The sequence below is a fragment of the Tupaia chinensis genome, unplaced genomic scaffold (assembly GCF_000334495.1).
Source record: "Tupaia chinensis unplaced genomic scaffold, TupChi_1.0 Scaffold000067_1, whole genome shotgun sequence".
NCBI classification, from domain to species: domain Eukaryota; kingdom Metazoa; phylum Chordata; class Mammalia; order Scandentia; family Tupaiidae; genus Tupaia; species Tupaia belangeri.
In genome coordinates, this window is record NW_006159526.1 from 1,673,092 (window position 1) to 1,680,211 (window position 7,120).

Here is a 7,120-nt window from a genome sequence, read left to right on the forward strand (position 1 = left end):
AAAAAAAAAAAAAAAAACATTGCACGGCATAGTAATATAATATTGTTCAGTTACAAAAAGCCAGCAGGAAGGTTTAGGAGGCTGGGTCCCACTTGGTCGACTTCATGGTTTCTGTCCCAGACCCAGTAATTTGAGGACCATGCAAGGCATGTGTGTGTGCATGCCCAGAATCCTGAGAGGACCATGAAGGAGAGGGGATTGTGGCATGGCCATCCCCTCTCGGGGTCATTCTTCACTCATATCCTCTCCCTGTCTCCCTCTGGCAAGCACACGTGCCCTACTACAAAATTAAAAATTAAAAAAAAAAAAAAAAAGAACTAAAGTACCAACACCTCCTACAACACGGATGAGTCCAGAAACATCACACTAAGTGAGAGAGGGCTCAGAAGGCCACACATACATTTACATGAAACATCCAGAAGAGGCAAATCCAGAGACAGAGGGTAGCTCCGCGGTTGCCAAGGGCAACCCCAAGGGCAACAGGAAATGACCGCTTAATGGTTATGTGGTTTCTTTGGGGACTGATGAAATATTCTGAATTAGAGAGTAGAGATGATTGAAGGACACTGTAAATACATTTTTAAAACTCACTGAACGGTGGGACCAGCAGTTAGCGTAATGGCTATGTCGCTGGACTCCCATATAGTTGACCTTGGTTCACGTCCCGGACCCGGTGGCTTAAAACTCACGCCAGGCACGTGTGTGTGTGTGCCCAAGATCCCGAGAGGAGAATGGAGGAGAAGGGATTGCAGAATGGCCATCCCCCCGGGGGGTGATTTCTCGCTTCCTGTTTGTCTCTCTCTGTGTGTCTGGCAAGCCCATGCGCCCTATAGAAAAAAACCTCTCCAAAAAAAAAAAAATCACTGAACTGTACACTTTCAATGGCTAGAATGGTGAATTTTACCTTATGTAAATTTTATCTCAAAAATAAAAATGATGCTCAGTTAGGGTGGGACCTTAACCACAAACTGACTGTCACCTGTGGCCTGGGTTTGGGTGCACACACCTTGCTCAGGAAGACACAACTTGTGGGAGTGAACAAATGGGACACAAAGGCTTCCCTGAGCTCTACCCTTACTTGTGCACAGTACTGTACGCTACGTGTCTAAACAGTAAAGCAAATTTAAAACACCGCCATGACCAACTGAGCGATGGGCCAGCAGGGGGAGTGGTAGTTAAGGGTTTGATTCCCACATAGCTGAACACAGTCCAAGTACTGTACTTGGCCGTTTAGAAACTCACACTGGGCACATATGCATACATGCCCAAAATCCCAGGAGAATGGACCACAGCGTGGCCATTCCCACTAGGGGGCTGACTTCTCACTCTCCCTCTCTCCTCTGTCTCTGTCTCTCTCCAGCAAGCACACACGCCCTATGGCAAAAACCTCAAAAGAAAGGGTCAGCTTTCTTTTGACGTAATGCAACTTCTGTGTTGCTGAGCTACAGAGGAAGGCCCCAGGTTTGAGCCCCAAGGTCTCCCTGTACATACCTGGCAAACATGTGCACATGCCTATGATCCTGGCTGACTGAGGCCAAGGATGGGTTATAGCGTGAACACTCTGTTGGGGGTCCCTCTCTCTCACTCTTGCTCATGGAAAAAATAATTTTTTAAAAAAGAGAAATACAGGGACCAGCAGTTGGTGCAATGGCTATGTCACTGGATTCCCATGTAGTCAACCACGGTTCACATCCCAGACCCAGTGGCTTAAAACTCACGCCGGGTGCGTGTGTGTGCATGCCCAAGATCCCGAGAGGAGAATGGAGAAGAAGAGATTGCGGTGTGGCCATCCGCCCTGGGGGGTGATTTCTCTCGCTGTCTCTCTGTCTCTGTCTGTCTGGTGAGCGCACGCACCCTATGGCAAAAACCTCTCCAAAAAAAAAAAAAAAGAGAAACACAAAAATGATTTATTTACCACTTTTAGTTTTGAATTTGCTATAGGGCACGTACACTTACCGGAGAGACACAGAGAAAGACAGAGAGAAAGAGAAATAAGGAAAGTGAGAAAGCATTCCCTAGGGGGATGGTCATGCCACAGTCCCTCCTTCTCCATTCTCCCCTAGGGATCTTGGACACATACACAATGCACCCAGCATGTTTTTCAAGCCACTGGGTCTGGGACTTGAACAGCATAATCGGTCATGTGGGATCCAGCCACCCTAACTACCACGCCACTGCTGTGCTGGCCTATGTGTACTATCTTGCTGTTAAGCATTAATACCTTTTTTTTTTTTTTTGATGCTTTTCAAGTTCTTTTTAAAAATAATTTATTTATTAATTTTAATTATTATTTATAGTTAATCGCTATATATCATTTAGATTTTAAAGACACTTTACCCAGCGTGGCACACACCTCAGTTCAGCCCAGTTGAGAACATACGCACATCCGATAATAAACCATATCTGTGTCCCACAAATGTCTTACCTCTCTATTTTTCCCCCCAAATTTCTTGTCCTATGCTCTTCCTCTCCCACACTCTCTTTCCACTTTGGCTCTGGTGTCCATAACAATTTTTAATGCTTTTGTGTCCTCCAGTCTTTCAGTCTCTGCCATAGAGTGCTGACAGTAGGTATATGTTAAAGGGAGACATACAATGTCTCTTTCATAGCCTGACTTGCTTCACTCGGCAACAGATGTTCCATACTCGTCCACTTTCAATCAAATTCCAGGGCCTTGTTGTTTTTTACGGCTGAATAGTATTCTGTGGAGCATGCGTGCAACACTTTTTCAATCCATTCACCCATTTGTGGACATATGGGTTAGCTACATGTCTTAGCAATCATGAATAAGGCTGCAATGAATATAGATGTGCAAGCACTTTTCCAATTGAGTGTTCTCCTGTCCTTTGGGAAGATACCCAGGAGTGGAATTGCTGGGTCATATGGTAGTTCTATTTGAAGGTCTTTGAGGAAACTCCATATTGTTCTCCACAGTGGCTGGACCAATTAATAACCCCATCAGCAGCATAGGAGTGTTTCTCTTTCACCACATCCCCTCCAGCACTTAGCATTTTTTGTTTTTTTAATCTTTGCCATTCTGACTGGGGTTTATTAAGCATTTATTCTGAAGAACACACCTCCAGTGACGCACAAGAGTTACACCTGGACCACATCCCAGCCATGCCCTCATGCCCTCCAGCCCAGCAGTGGTTAGCAAAAAGGCTGAACTGGAACTCCCTGCCTGGGAGGAGCTGATGGTTGGCCACACAGCCTCCTGTGGCCACTGCAAACAGAAAAGGTACATGGGGGGCTGTCACGAGCAGAGGTCTGAACCCATGTGGTGACAGCCAGATGTTGCATAATAGTGCTGGGAGGAGAAACTACAGGGCAGTAGAAAAACCCACAGATGAGCCTACTGTCTCGGTGCCCAGAAATGTCTGCCTTATCAGTCACTTCAAAAGGATCAAAATTAGCATTCAGTGAATTGAGTTATCCCACATGTTGGCAACTGCCAGATGCAATAGAATTTTCCAAAGGGTTTCTGCAGTTAATTTCCCAAAATTAGCAAGCACCAGGATGCTGGTCTCCCGCCTGCTTGAGCCCTGTTTATTCTCAGCACAGAACCAGAAGGACCCTGTGAAGATTAAGTCAGATCCTGTCCCTTCCCTGCTAAGGACCCCAGGTGGCTTCCATCTACCCAGAGTAAACAACCGCTCTCCTGGCCTGAAAGGTCTGGGGAGCTTCCACTCCCACCCTGTTGGCTCAGGGCCTTCCTCTCCCCGCTGGCTAATCCACCCCAACCACACTGGTCTCCTCCTTGCTGTGTCCAATGTGCCACCAGGTACAGGCCTGCTCGAGTCTTTGTCTGCCCCCCAGAAAGAGGCATAGCTCACTTTGCTTAAATGCCACCTTCTCGGGGAGGCCTTCCCTGAACACCCCATTTAACTAAGACCTCTCGCCACTGCTCCTCCCCACTGAGGTGCCCCTTTCCTATTAACTGTTCAGTTTTCTCCGCAGTATTCATCATGGCGGGGGTAGGGGATGTTTACTAACTGATTTGTCAGTATTTCCCTACTAAGGAAAGCGCCAAGTATCAGAACTGAGTATTTTGGGTCTTACGCTGTCCACTGCTTTGCAGGCCCAGGACCTAAACAGTGTTTGGCCTAGAGAAGGTGTTTAATAAACACCTGTTGGGCAGCCAGGTGAGGATAGAGGTAATGCAGTGTTCTGTGATGTTGGACCCACCTGGGAAGGCCCTGGGCTCACACCCTCAGGACTCCCTGCATAGTCCAGGCACACATGTGCACATGATCCAGGCTGGCTGAAGCTGGGGGTGGACTGCGCTGTGGAGACCCTGTTGGGGGTGAGTGTGTGTGTGTGTATGTGTGTGTGTGTGTGTGTGTGTGTGTGTGTGTGTGTGTGTATGTCTCTCTCCTGTGGAAGAAGTAAATAGATTTTAAAAATAAATGCTTGTTGGGGCCAGAAGGTGGTATGGTGGTTAAGGGTGCTGGACTCCCACATGGCCAACTGCAGTTCAAGTCCTGGACTTGGTGGCTTGGTTTCTCACCTCCTCTCTCTCTCTCTCTCTCTCTCTCTCTCTGTTCCTCTCTGGTCAAATAAGAATAAAATAAATAAAGAGAAAATAATTATTTAATAAATAAATACTTGTTGGATGAATGAATGAATGAATAAGTGAATCCATTCACTCCTGAATCCACAACTCCTGTCCCTCTGCTGACAACCTCCACACCTGTCTCCAACTCCATGTCAGATCCCTAACTGCTTCCTTGAGGCCACCACTTGGGTGTCTCAAAGTCACATCAACTTGTGTGTCCCAAATGAAATGCATCACCTCCTCAAGCTGCTCCCTCTCTGTTTCCCATTTCGGTGACAACTCTCCCAGGACAGAGAGTCCTGTGCCTCAGGTTCCCTTGACCCCCATGTCTTGTGTCTTCTGCCTCCAGTATCTTGGCTTCCACCATATCTAGAGTAACAGAAACAAACACAATTTCCCTGGGGTCATCTGATCCTAAGAAAGGCCAACAGGATCATCTCCCAGTAATAAAAACATAAATCCCTCCCTTCACACAAATACCTACTTGTTGACAGAGCGCTTCTACAGACATTATGTCACCAATTTTCACAACAACCCTGGGCTTAGGCGTCGTTATTCCCAATGAACAGATGAGAAAACAGGTTCAGAGAAATGAAACAATTTGCTCGAGGTCACAGCGTGAGTAAGAAGGAAATATGGGAACTTGAATCCAGAGCCCAAGACTAAATCGTCAGCAACCTGTGTCTCCCGCAGTTTAAAAGACTGGCTCTCAGGTAAGTTGCATAACTTCTCTGGGCCTATGTTTCCTCATCTGTAAAACGGAGATAATAACAGACTATGTCATGGGGTTTTTACAAGGATTCAATGAGTTAATCCATGTGAGGTGTGTAGAATGGTGATTGGCAGGTTGTGACACCAAATAATGTTAGCTCTCATTATTACGATGCTAAGGATTTAGGGGATGTTTAAACTCCTACAATCGGTTAGAAAATTTTGTGGTCTGTGTATTTTTCCTGGGAAGAGAATCCTGAGCTTCTCTCTAGTTTTCAAGAGATCCTGGGACCAGCAGTTAGCGTAAAGGTTATGTCGCTGGACTCCTATGTCGCTGGACTCCCATGTAGTCGACTGCGGTTCGAGTCCCAGACCCGGTGGCTTAAAACATGCTGGGCACATGTGTGTGCATGCCCAAGATCCCAAGAGAATGGAGGAGAAGGGATCGCGGCATGGCCATGCCCCCTGGGGGGTGATTTCTTGCTTTCTGTTTCTGTCTCTGTCTGTCTGTCTGGCAAGTGCACAAGCTCTAAAGGAAAAACCTCTCAGAAAACAAACAAAAAAACCCCTATATTCAGAGCTAAAAAACATGGCCGAGAAGGCTAGCAGGTAGTTAAGGCACTGGACCCCTACATGGCCAACCATGGTTCGAGTCCTGGATCTAGTAGATTGAGAATCACAGTAGGTGCATATGCGTGCATGCCCAAAATCCTGAGAGAATGGAGGAGAAGGGATTGCAGCATGGCCATCCCCCCTGGGGGGTGATTTCTCACTTTCTTGCTTTCTGTCTCTCTGGTAAGTGCATGCACCCTAATAGCAAAACTCTCCTTCTAAAAAAAAAAAAAGAGAGAGAGAAAGAAAGAAAGAAAACCACTGTGTGAACACAAAGCAGTGTGACAAAGTGGTTAAGTTACAGGTTCAAGTCTCAGTGCTGTCATTTATTAGTGGTTAACAATGGCCCCTACACCATGGCACTCTTATGAAGAGCGAGATCACACAAGGATAACACCCAGGTCACCATCTGGCAGAGTAGATACAACACATTTAACTCTGCTCACACCAGATTCTCATTCCTGTCAAAAACAGCCTGTTTGAAATTCTACAACCATCTCGGGCCACACCACCCTTTCCGGATTGCCTCCCTCCAAATTCACAAGGCTGTGCTGCAGATTTGGTAACAGCACCAACAGAAAGCACTCAGAGGTCCCACAGATGATATGGGGCTGAATCCCCCATGGCCAACTGTGTGGTCCAAGTCCCAGATGCAGTGGTTTGAAACATGCTGGGCACATGTGCATAAGTGCCCAAAATCCTGAGGAAAAGAACGGAGGCGAAGGGATTGTGGCATGGCCACCTCATCTGGGGAATGATTTCTCACCTTCCCTCTCTCCCCGTCTCTGGCTCTGGTGAACACATGTGTCTTACAGCAAAAACAAAAAAACACACTCAAGAAGAACCCAGTCGGCATCCCAGAAATAATGGCTTAGACCAGCCACTTAATGTCCCCTACCTACACCCTACACTTCAGTTTCCTGCCCCCCCCCTTTTTTTTTTTGAGAGTTTTTTTGCTATAGGGTGCATGTGCTCACCAGAAAGACAGAGAGACAGAGAGACAGAAAGCGAGAAATCCCCTCCCCCCAGAGGGGAGGGCCATGATGCAGTCCTTTCTCCTCCATTCTCCTCTCTGAATCTTGGGCTTGCACGCACATGCATCCTAAGCCATGGGTCCAGGACTCAAACCACGTTGGACTACATAGCCCGCCCTCTTTAAAATGGCTTAGATGGTCTTCCTAAACACCTTCCAGCCCGGAGCCCACTGACTTAGGAGGCCGGATACATGGCAATGATCTATTT

General features: G+C 47.0%; 1 protein-coding gene across 1 annotated transcript in view; it reads right to left on the reverse strand.

Moving 5' to 3' along the window:
- The window catches only part of XRCC1 (X-ray repair cross complementing 1), a 39,218-nt gene that overhangs the window by 31,201 nt on the left and 897 nt on the right, over positions 1-7,120 (reverse strand). The window lies entirely within an intron of this gene.